Genomic DNA, 12,495 nt, shown 5'->3' with positions numbered 1-12,495 from the left:
ATTTTATTTTATGGGGTAGAAGTGTGGGGATATAGGGAATGGAAGGAGGTGGAAGCGGTGCAGGAGAAATACTTGAAGTGGATTTTAGGTTTGGACAGGGTAACACCAGGGTATATAGTGAGGGAGGAACTAAAAAGGAATAAACTGAGGGTGGAAACGGGTTGGAGGGCTGGAAGGTTTGAAGAGAAATTAGAAAAAGGGAAGGGAGGAGAAATAGGGATGAAATGTATGGTTGAGAAAAGAAAAGAGGAGAGGGAGAAGAAGAGGTGTGAATGGCCAAGGGAGAGTTTAGAAAGGGGAAACTATTTATGGAGGGGTGGTATGAGCGAGCTTGCGATGAGAGAATGGGGAGAGAATAAATGGAAACGATTGAGGGAAAGAGACATAGAAGTAGATGAACAAGAGAGAGGGGAGGAAGTGGGGAGGTCAAGGTCGTGTAAGGGGTATGAAAGGGTGAATGGATTACCAAGGTATATATGGGGGTGTAAGAGAAATGAGGGGAAGAGGTTGGTAAGGATAGCTAGGTGGAGATGTGGGAACGAGGAAAGAGGGAATAGGTATTGGATGAGTGAGGAGGAGAGAAAGTGTAGGTTGTGTGGACGAGAAAGAGAAACAGTTGAGCATATGAGGAGGGAGTGTGACTATGTGAGGGAAAAGGGAGAAAGAGGTGTGGATGTATTAAATGAGGATGGGAGAGGAATCGGATGGATGAAGATGATAGAGAGGTTGAGAGAAGAGAGAGAAAGAGATAGAGAGAAAGAGTGAGTGAGTGAGTGAGTGTAGATGGATGTCTATCGGATGGATATTGTATATGGCAGTGAAATTTTTAATATTTATGTGTACTGAATAAGATGTAGTGGAATTGTAATGGAAGTCATGTAAGCACTTAATGTGGATGCATAAATAAATACATACATACATACATACATATTAAACTTTTATTATAAATTATTAAAATTCTCAACTATTATCTTAAGATTAAACAAAATAAATAAAGTAAACGGCGAAATAAGAGTCAACGCATAACACATTTAATTAAAGATATTAGTCAAAAATACATAAAGTAAAAAACGAAGTAGAACGGCGTATATTAATGTATAAAATACTATTCGAAGAGAAGATAACATTACAAGTTTCGGCTGCCGGATTGAGCTCTCCTCAGATGTTAAATGAAGTAAGTATAATAAAAATAGTAAAAGAATAAATAAATATAAATAAATAGTTAATGTCGCAACAATCTTAGAGCGCGGAAATGTACAATTCGGTTGGATCTCGACGTGGAGCATAATCGCATTATACATGCGATAGGGCAGTCGAAACGATGTCAAGACTCATAGCTAAGACGTATTGGCCAATCGTCGAATCACCGTTAGAGAGGTTGCTAAGGATCTAAACATATCGATTACCGGATTTGTGGAAGAACAAAAATTGGCTTTTGCACCATGATAACGCCCCTGCTCACACATCGTTGCTTGTGCGCGAATTTTTGACCAAAAACAACACATTAATGATGCCGCAGCCACCGTATTCCCCAGATCTGGCCCCCTGTGACTTTTTCTTGTTCCCGAAACTGAAGAGGCCCATGAAAGGACGACGCTACGCTACGATTGAGGAGATAAAGACGGCATCGAAGGAGGAGCTGAACAAGATCACAAAAAATAATTTTTTGAAGTGCTTCGAGGATTGGAAAAAACGTTGGCACAAGTGTATAATATCTGATGGGGATTACTTTGAAGGGGACAAAATAGATATTCATGAATAAATAAATAATTTTTGAAAAAACACAAAATTCGCGATACTTTTTGAACAGACCTCGTATATATATTATATATATATATATATCGTGGGTATCCGAGGAGCTATTGTGACTGTCGCTGCCAATAGCGTGGCTCCCGTCTTATATCGCTTCCTCGGAATATTCATAATTATCTTTTATTCGAAAGGCTGTTACGACTGTCGCTGCCAATAGCGTGGCCCCCGTCTTACGACACTCCTTCGAATATCATTAATTTCTTTGCGTTACCTCCATGCCAACTAAAGGCGGACGAATACAGTAAGAAAAGAGATTGAGGTTTCAAATTAAAACAGCTCTTATTTCTAATCACAATCCTTTCCCCTATTTCCAAAAATTAGTGCAGTTCCTAGACCAAAAAAACCCGCGAGACTCACCCCGCGCAAATACATATTCCCTAAAACGGTTGGAAATTAACCTCGCGTTTCCTAATTATAAAGACATTCAAAAGGCCGATCCCCGCGGATTCGCCTATAAACTCCGTAATCTTTTTGGCACCGGGTTCAAAATCACCCTTCCGAGCAATTATCCAATTCCTCCCAGCGAATATCCTTAATCACACAACCTAATCTCCGATCCCCGGGTAAATTGCTTAGATGCATTGACCTTAAAACCGGAGAAAATCTCAAGCGACGCGACGTAACAAGATAAATTTTGTGTTCTACTTATAAAATTTGTTTTGCTAATAACTTTTTGGAGAATAATGAGCGCGATATAAAATCTTCCAAATATCAGGGCTATGAGAAACGTTAACAATATATGTCAAAATAAAGATGGGTCTGTTTTCAATATTTACCCAACCTAACGCAACGTTGAGATCGGTAGTTTCAGCTTTGTCGGTCGCATCGGCGCATATCCCGGAACAAGCGCTGATAACCACGGGACCAGTCCGAACACCGGACCAGCAAGAGACAGGAGGCCAGCCCGAAGCTATGTTGAGTATAGGATATCTTAATAAATGTTCTCTTATGTTTGATGAGACCTTTTATTATAACGAATGTTTATGTTTATCTAGAGATAGATTGAACGTCACTAATAAATGTCAAACTCATCGATTTCTGTATATAATCGTTCGAATTTATTTGTAAAGTCGCACATGTGTTCGCAGATAGTCTTACGCGAACTGCGTGTTAATATGTACAAAGTAACTAGGCGCGTAAACTACGTGTCTAACCGAGTGAGATGCTCCGTAATGAATTTGCAATACGATTACTCCAATAGCATGGTTAACGGTGCGAAGCCCGAATGTAACTTTTAGTTATGGATACTGAATAGTATAAAATTGAAGTACAAAACGATATATCGAATAATCCGAATAACTTCGATGTCTCACTCTGTGACATACTATAGCGTACGTATTATATCTCGTAAAATCTTATATCAATGAACAGCGGAACCTGGAAGCAAAACAGAATTGTTAAGCGTGCAATGCGTAACGACTGTGTTTTATGGAGTTATATATATAAATGTGTAAAAGCATAAGTATAGATATATTTTATTGTAACAAAATTCCTAGAGATATATTGCATTTATTTGTTTAATTTTTTTTCTTTCTTTGGTTACGATTAAAGCTAATAAATGATGGATAAATAAGTTAAATCTTGAGTACTGTAAAGACGAACAAGTACAAATGCATATACGAAAGTTGTTTGAAAAGTATTGAGCCTCAACATGAAGATAGCATTACTCGTCAAAACCATTCTGGTACTACATGTTTTGCAAGATGTGAAAATTGTAGCCATTTTAGACGCTCAATTGTTTGAGTCATTTGTACCAGTCAATGTTAGTTTCTGTTGGATAAAAATCTGTGCCCTCCGAGCCTAATTTTGAGTCTAGAAAACAGGAAAAACTCGTTGGGGATCAGATACTGGTAAATACGATAGATAGTTAATTAATTCAAACAGTAATTCATAAATTTCTGTTATGGCAATCGATATTCGATTTTTACTATTTTAATAAAAACAATGACATCGACTGGCACAAATAATTCTCAAACAATAACACGAACCGCGTGCGATTCGTGAACTCGCGATCTGTGGCTTGGGAAAGTTTGATATCAAGTTTATGGTATAGGAGCATACTTATTTGAATCATTTCTTATGCGAGTGGCACAAAGCGCGAGTTGTATACTTAAAAATAAAATATGTGTGTGTGTGTGTGTGTGTGTGTGTGTGTAAGAGTTAATGATTCCGCAGAATTGAAAAATGTTTATAGATCATCGCAGTGGCATCATAGTGAGCATTGTCAATGGCGGATAGCCGTAAGTCGAAACTTGTATGCAGCAAGTAGCCGCAAATTGATAATTTTGAGCGGCAAATGCCGTGAGTTCGTAATTATTGGGAGTATAAATAAGTTTCCGCCGTTTGATAAACAATGGCGCTACCAGTATGTTATAGTTAAAATTGTCAGCTGTAAAACGTCATATCGTAAGGTTGGACATCTGGCAAGAACATAACCTTGAAATATTAGCGATTTTGCATTAGCATCTTATATCTTTTTTCGTGCGAAAATGTCGTTTTGAGCCGAACAAGCATCATTTGTGGGAGCTTTTGATTTACTTCTTTAATTTGAAGAAATCTGCAGCTGAGGCGCATCGATTGCTTGTAGAAGCATATGGTGAGGCTGTCTTAAGTGAGAGTAGTTACCGTGAGTGGTTTCAAAAGTTTAAGAACGGTGAATTTGACGTCGAAGACAAAGAACGTAGCGGAAGGCCGAAAGTGTACGAAGACGCGGAATTGGAAGCATTATTGGATGAAGATTCGTGCCAAACGCAAGAAGCACTTGCACTTACATTAGGAATGACTCAACCAGCAATTTCACATCGCTTAAAATCGTTGGGAATGATTCAAAAGCAAGAAAATTGGGTTTCATATGAATTGAAGCCGAGAAACCTTGAACACCGATTTCACATGTGAAATGCTGCTTGCCAGGCATAAACGAAATGGTTTTTTGCACCGTGTAGTCACTGGTGATGAAAAATGGATCCACTACGATAACCCAAAGAAGAAATCATGGGGACCACCTGCCCATGCTTCAACATCGACAGCCAAGCCGAACATTCATGGGAAAAAGCTCATGCTCAAACCGAACGAAACCATTACTGGGGCTCTCTACCGAACACAATTGATGAAATTGAGCCGAGCACTCAAGGGAAAACGCGCCCACTACTACTCCAGACACGACAAAGTTATTCTTCTGCATGATAATGCTCGTCCACATGTTGCGGCGCCGGTCAAAACTTACTTGGAAACATTCAATTGGAAAGTTTTCCCCGACCCGCCGTATTCACTAGACATTGCTCCTTCTGATTACTACCTATTTCGATCGAAATGGCGCATGGCCTGTCTGAGCAACACTTCACATCATATGAACATACCAAAAATTGGGTCGATTCGTGGATAGTTTCAAAAGATGAAGCGTTTTTCTGACGCGGTATCCGTATGCTGCCAGAAAGATGGGAAAAAGTAGTGGACAATACTTCGAATAAAACATTAGGTACCGTTCTTTCACAATAAATGCCCAATTTTTGATAAAAAACGGCGGAAACTTATTATATTTATACTCCTAATATTATTTGCGATAGGCGGACCAAAAGAACACGAGAATACACATTTGCCGTATTCCAATGTCACACTACTGCATAAAACGAAAATAATGAGACAAAAAAATACTTGCACTGTGGGACTTGAAAATAATAAACATAAATTACTTACCAATTCAGCGGGGGGAGATCCTAATGACGGGGACACTTAAAATAAGGCAAAATAAATTAGTAAGAAAGTTTTCCAAGAGAAGAATACTTATCTGTCGTGAGAATATACTACGTGAAATTAAGATCAATAATTGGCAAACGTACGATAAATCAAGAATTGGCGACAAGTTGTCGTACCGTGCCGCTAGATAGAGCAGCGGACTGCCACAAAGTAAAATGGGTATAAAGAGAATGGCACCAATGCATGTAATATACTGATTGACCCTATCATTAAATGTTCTTACTGTTAGTTAGAAAAAAAATTGTTAAAGATAGAAGAGGTTAAGACAAGGAAATGCGTCATATAGATATCCTATATAGGACACAAAATAGCGACTTCCGGCTAATTGGCGTTACTCTCTTCATATTCACTTTACCGCAAAATCAATGTCTGCGAGTAGTTGCGTAACTGCGTGCTTCAATTTGCCGTAAAGTGCACGAGAGGAGAAAGGCAAGCATTGAGAATACATTACGGGAGCGAGTCAATGGCGTAGCGCGTATCACCGCGTGATCCAATATAGTCAATAGCGACCACATAGTGTCTTCCCACGCTATCGTCAGATGCATAGGGAAGATCGAACAATCGAGTAAGCTACGGGTGTCCATAGACGAGTGAGCATGGCACACTAAAATCGGAAAGACCAAATTTTTGCGTATTGTCTTATAGTGGTATCTATGGACAGCGATGTAATGGTGAACACATCGTGATAAAACCAGTTAGACCTAAGATAATATATTTCGAGTATTGCTTCAATACAGTCAACGGGCGATCGCAAAAGCGTAGCAAAGTCGTGCCAATATACCGTAGGGACTAAAATAGCAATTTCGAACAAATACAGAGTGATATTTACAAATTGAACGACGTGTAGTAATGGTAAGAGGCGGACACGATCGCGAACATGAGTGACCACAGCCCGAGGTTTGTTCGGAACAAAACTGAAGGCCTTGATGAATGATTATATACTAATCAGGAGCTGCGTGGCGACTTACGTCCTTCAAAAGAAACAATATAAAGTAATATAAATATAATATAAAGTATATAAAGTAACGCGAAGCAAGGGAATATTAAACTGTGTAACTAGTATAAGTAGGGTTGTATAATAAACTGATGTTTGTCTCAGTGTAAAAAAAATAGTTCTTTGAGTTCCCCTCTACACTCCTTACCACTCCTACTCACGAGAATCTGTATCGAACTATCCAGAGGCATCACATTGAAGGACAAGGTCGAGACAAGGTGGATCCTAAGGCGGATTGTCGACGCAGGCAGAGTGGGCATCCTCAGTTCTTGTGAGCAAACCCAGATGAAACGTTGTTCTTAAAAAGGCAAAAGGAATTGGCGACCAAATTTAGGATCGAAGCATATGCGGACGCAATGGATCAAAGGAGACAAATTTCAGCAAATTACCGCAATTGCGGATTCCGGCGTGTGAAAGCACCCGAAATCCGGTTACAATGTAACATAATTTAAAAAATTGAAAAAAAACAGTAAATCAAGCTATCATAAGAAATTTTTTTTTCATTTTTATATGTAGTCCAACAATGAACCAATAGTACACTATGAACTATTGCGATATTTTGTAAATATGACGTTATCAGATTGTGCTGCTATCATGCAGCGAATCGCATTTGAATCCCTCCTCGGCTCTCCAGTCGATTGGCAAATCGCGCCAAGAACGTCATGTAATGTCACATTTTAAGAATTTTGGGTTGTAAAGTAAGTAAGTAAGTAAGTAAGTTTTTTTAATAAGTTTTACGCATTTTTTATGTTTTTCTTATAATGCCTATTATTTTTTTCATTGTGCAATAGTTTTGTGTGCACATTTGGCTTTATTATTCTGTAAGCAACTTTTTCTGTTATATTATTATATTATATTTTATTACATTATTATATTTAAAAGATTATCGTGGAAAAAGTTAGGTGGTCTACAATAAATCATTTTGACGTAGTGAACAATAAATCATGGTATATTATAAACCACATAATCTTTTTTATGATAAATAATAATTTATTGTAATAATTATTTAGAATACGGATCTTCCCCCCACTTAAAGTCTCAATAAAAATATATTTATTTGAAGCGTTTTTACTCAAAACGAAAGAAAAACGCGGCTGTCGGAATCCTCACCATCTTATAATTATCTATTTTATATAAATAAACATTTTTAAATATAGCAAAACTAAAATAATCCCAATAATTCGCAATATAAAATAAGTAGTTTATTATTAAAAATAGCATAATTCATTGTGTACACACCTTTTGTACACATAATGAATCATTTCTGATTTTTTAAATAATTGAAATTGTAGCTAAATTTAAAAAATAACTTAAAAGGTATTATTTACAGTACACATAGCCAACTAAATTCATAAATTGTATGCCAAAACTTAGATTTTCAATTTAATAATTGAAAGAGATATAAGCTTCTAAAATTTACATAGTTCATTGTTGAATTACCACTTATTCTATCTTATATTAGATTTTAATATTCTGGCACAAGTATAGCACAATTAAACATAATTTTCAAAATAAGTTAATTTAAAAAATGAGAGATTGACTTCGTATATGCATCAAAACAATTGTTCTTTATTAATATTGGGTTAAAGGCGGAGGCTTAGGTGGAGGCTGAAGAGAAAGGATTGCTAATCCTGAATCTACATTTCCTCGACGGGTATGTCGCCCGGTAATTCGGACGTGTGGTACGGGTAGGAACCCGGGTAGGAATTCTTAAGATCAGGGGTCGCCTCTCCCCTGCAAAATAATCATGAGATGAGACCGGGTAGTCACAGAGGTGTCCGCACTTCTTCTGTATAATATCCGAAGTAAGGCTTGCGGCCACAAAGGCCAGCATCTGCCTTCCTCCTGCAAAATAATCGGAGGATGAGAACAGGACAAACTGGTCAGGGGTTTCTTTTCCCCTTGCAAAAAGCCGTACGAGGGTTCGATCTGACGGAGGCACGCGACAGGTGAGTCAGAAACATGCGCTGGATTCTAGCTCTGCTAGAGCCCTCATCCTGCCAAAATACGGAGGATGGTGCCGGATAGGCCAATTAGCCAGGGGTTTCTTCTCTTCCTGCAAATCTGCGGACGAAGGCACTGATACATCTCGTTAGTTCCGAAAAGTAGGACGGCTATAACACCTAGACGCAAACCAGGAGTTTCCCTCACTCTGTTATCAGTTCGGAAGCGAGCCGCGCCGAGTAGTCGTACCGGAGGATGCGACCGCTTGTACATTGCGACGCGACACACTCTTAGGTTTCGGTATGGGGACGTCCGGTCAGGCAGGCAAGAGGTGGGCACTCATCAAGGGATGCTTATACTCGAGCAAATGAGAGGTACGCTCCTCCTTAAAAAATCGTGGGGGTCGGTGTAGGATAACAGAAGTCCATTTCACACCCTGTATAAAGGATGTCGGAGACGGGTAAGTGGAGGTGAATCGTCACTGGCTCTGCCGTGGGCTGCAGTTGACACCGGTCAGCAGGGAGGGGTCTGCATTCCCCCTAACTTGAAAACACGAATGCAGGAACACGGGTAGAGGCAGGTGGATGGTGGGGGCGAGGCCGGGTTCAATCCAAAAGATTCGGACTGGCACCGCACACCGCCAATAGGGGGATCTGATTTCTCTTGAATAAAAAACGAAGTGGTAGTGGAGAGAGCTGGGGCGCAAGGGTCCGTTTGATTAGGACAAAGATTTCTAGAAGGTGAGAAGGCGCGTAGGAACTGAAGAGACTGGAATCGCCTTAGTCCCTACGGTTTTCGTGGCGTACGAGGGACTTGCGGGCCCAAAGTAGAGGAGGTATCTCGCCTCTGCCTAATATAAAACCGGAGGTAGCCAGGCAGGTGGAGACGGATAATCGCGGCTCTTCTCGTCTGGGAGTGCGCGTAGAAGTTCGCGAGACATTCCGGGTGAGAATCCGATGACACATATCGGCCAGTAAGGGTCTCCATTTTCCCCAGCTTAAAAACTCGGATGAGGGACACAGGTAGATAAGATGAATCGCCGCGACTCTTCCAGGAATCTCATGGCACACACCAATCGGCAGGGGTCTGCATTCCTCCCAGCTTAAAAGTTCAAACGCAAGCACACGGGTAGAGATGATGGATAGGCGCTGCATCGGTGCTAATGCCATACACCATCGAACAGGGGTACTGCCACACCTTGGATAATATTCGAATGGCAGCTGTCTTGGGGCGCGCTGTCTTCTGCGACCTCCAAACTCTGTTCCGCCAAGAATAAGGAGGAGGAAAGCGCGGGCGCGACGGACAACGACTAGACTTAGATGCTGATCGTCTCGAGGACGGCCAAAAAGGCTGCTGCCAAGACTAATAAGATCAAAGTGCCGCTATAGCCGTCTGTCCGGGGGATGATACCTCCCCCTCCCCCCGCGAAAACCGGGAGCGGCGTGCCTAAGAGTAAAGTAAACCAGGGGAAGAGTATCCCCAGTGGCTCCCCCCTCTAAAGGTCCGCTCTCTTCCACTACGTCAGCGGTTTCGGTGACGTGTGCGGATTCCGAGGCATACGCAGACGTGGTTTGAGAAGTTGAAAATCAGCCTCGTTGTGTTGGACATTGAGGACCTCAGGAGGGCCGTCATAAGAGCTCTCATCTGGGAAATGTATGATAAGGACAACGGAGAGAAGGTTGATAAGCTGGCAGCCAAGCTCCGAAAGGTCTTCGCACGCATGGATGATATGAAAGTATCTCGGCCGTCTAAGATGGTCGAAATCAGGTTAACAAGCCTTGACGACTCGTACCTCTGAGATGGCTGAGGAACTAAAGGATGGGAGAATGACTCCCACAGGACATAAAAGTGAGGGACATAAACAAGGCCTTTAATAGTTTAGGGGCCTGTTGAGTGTGGTATCCGATTGGCGCAGGGAAAAAGGTGCTTGCGGTTTTTCACCTTAAGATCGGCTGATCCAGCTGTCGAGCGACATTGCTCCCCGCGAGGGGCTTGCAGTGCTACAAGTACTTAGTGGCTGGGCACGTGCAAAACAAGTGCACAAGCCGGGACCGATCCGGCTGCTGCTATAGATGCGGCGGCCACAGGGCGAGAGAGTGCCAGCAGGCCAAACTTCAATGCCTAGTAAAAAGCCTGCAAAGCACCGCATCGGCGGCAAAGGCTGCAACCAAAAAAATTAAGGAAGGCTCCAAGAGTCTCCAAAAGTGCGATACCATCTGCGCCAGCCAAAGTTGCGGTGGTGATCGTTGAAAGGATGGAGATGGAGGAGCTTCAAACGGTCACGAAGGAAAATCATCAGTAGGCTCCTCCACACAAATCTCAACCACTCAAGCGGAGTTTAGAGGATGCTTCTCCAGAGCCTCGCCGAGGATGGGAAAGGGCTGATTATCGCCGCTGATCCATATATCATCCTAGAAAACAATCCCAATTGAGCAGGGGACCTCCGAGGTTGGATGGCGATAGTTAGCCAACACGCGCGCGACTCTCCGCCGATAATATCTGTTTCGGCGGAAGAGGGGTTCCTATTAGTCGAGTGGGGACCCATGGATGTTGTGGCGTGCTACATTCCTCCCAGATTGAACAGCGAAAAATACGAGAACGCTCTGGAGGAGCACATGCATAGACGCTCCTCTAGGCCCATTATGGTGGGAGAGGACTTTAACGCTCACGTCACTGAATGGGGATCCCCAACCACTGACTTCAAGAACGAGTGCACCCTGCAATGGGCGGCGGCACTCGGCCTTGTATTACTCAATAGAAACCGGATGAGCACCTTCGTGGACGGCCGGAGGGAGTCCATTATTGACATAACGTGGACTTCGCCCCAAGCGGCTAAAAGAATGGAGGGGATGGAGAGTAGATACCGCTTCCTTGAGTAAACAGTCGGATCACCGATTCATCTGTATGGAGGTAGTGTATACCCCCACGGAGGTACAAACAAGGTGCTGCCGCCAAAGGGAAGAGAAACGTTGGGCCCTCAAAAAGCTGGACCCCGGTGCCCTCAAAGCCAGTCTGCTGGCCTTGACGTGGCTGGAACGCCGGCCAGAGGTCACGGCTGAAGAGGAGGTCTGGTTCAGGGACGTTATGTCGCGTGCATGTGATGCTTCGATGCTCCGGAGCAAGCTGATGGCAACCTACTGATGGTCCGAGGAGTTGGCGAAACTCTACCGCTCCGCAGTGGCCGCCAGGAGGGCCTATACGTGGACCAGAAGGCGGGGAATCGACCAGAGATCGATTAAGCCCTAAAAGGAACGAGGAGAATCCTGAGAATCGCCATCAGGAGGGCGAAGGCTTCGGCCTGGGAAAAGCTAGTCTCTCCCCTTGATAAAGATCCATGGAGGAGGCCCTACAAGATCATGACGAAGAAATTGCGACTCCCCTCCCCCCTTCCGATGACCGAGATCCTGAACATCCGGTTCTTAGATGGAATAATGGGAGCCCTCTTCCCTACTAGGAAGAAGGAGATCCTACCTAGGTCCCGTCCGGGATCGCCCGTCGATTAGACGGACGAGCTGAATATCTCGGAGTCAGAGATGGAAAGAGAAGCCTTCGCCCGGCTGAAGGGTAAGCCCAAGGCCCCAGACCTAGACAATGCCAGGCAGGATCTGGATCCTGTCCGCCCCCGTCATCGGCGAAAGAGTGAGACAGTTCTTCACAAGCTACTTCAGGAAAGGAATTTTCTCCAGATTATGCAAGAAAGCTAAACTTGTCCTCCTTAGAAAGGAGAGCAAGTCCTCTGCGTATAGGCCCATATATCTGCTGAATGATGTCGGCAAACTGTTAGAGCGAGTGATCGCTAGTCGCATCATTCGGCATCTGTCTCGGAATGGTCTATCTGTTGGTCAGTATGGCTTCCGGGAGAAAAAATCGACGATAAATGCAATTAAGCAAGTCTGTTCCCTCTCGGAGCAGCTGATTGCGGAGGGAGGGAGGGAGGGTGTTGGTGGTCTCATTAGACCTAGCCAACGTCTTTAATAGTATCCCCTGGAGAT

The 12,495-nt window shown here is 42.8% G+C and overlaps 1 protein-coding gene across 1 annotated transcript in view; it reads right to left on the bottom strand.

Moving 5' to 3' along the window:
* Positions 1 to 12,495, bottom strand: part of LOC108748523 (dynein heavy chain 12, axonemal-like) — a 188,060-nt gene that overhangs the window by 168,796 nt on the left and 6,769 nt on the right. The gene's annotated exons all lie outside the window — the stretch shown is intronic.

This window comes from Trachymyrmex septentrionalis, unplaced genomic scaffold, assembly GCF_001594115.1.
Source record: "Trachymyrmex septentrionalis isolate Tsep2-gDNA-1 unplaced genomic scaffold, Tsep1.0 scaffold229, whole genome shotgun sequence".
Lineage (NCBI taxonomy): Eukaryota > Metazoa > Arthropoda > Insecta > Hymenoptera > Formicidae > Trachymyrmex > Trachymyrmex septentrionalis.
This window is presented reverse-complemented; position numbering and strand designations above follow the sequence as displayed.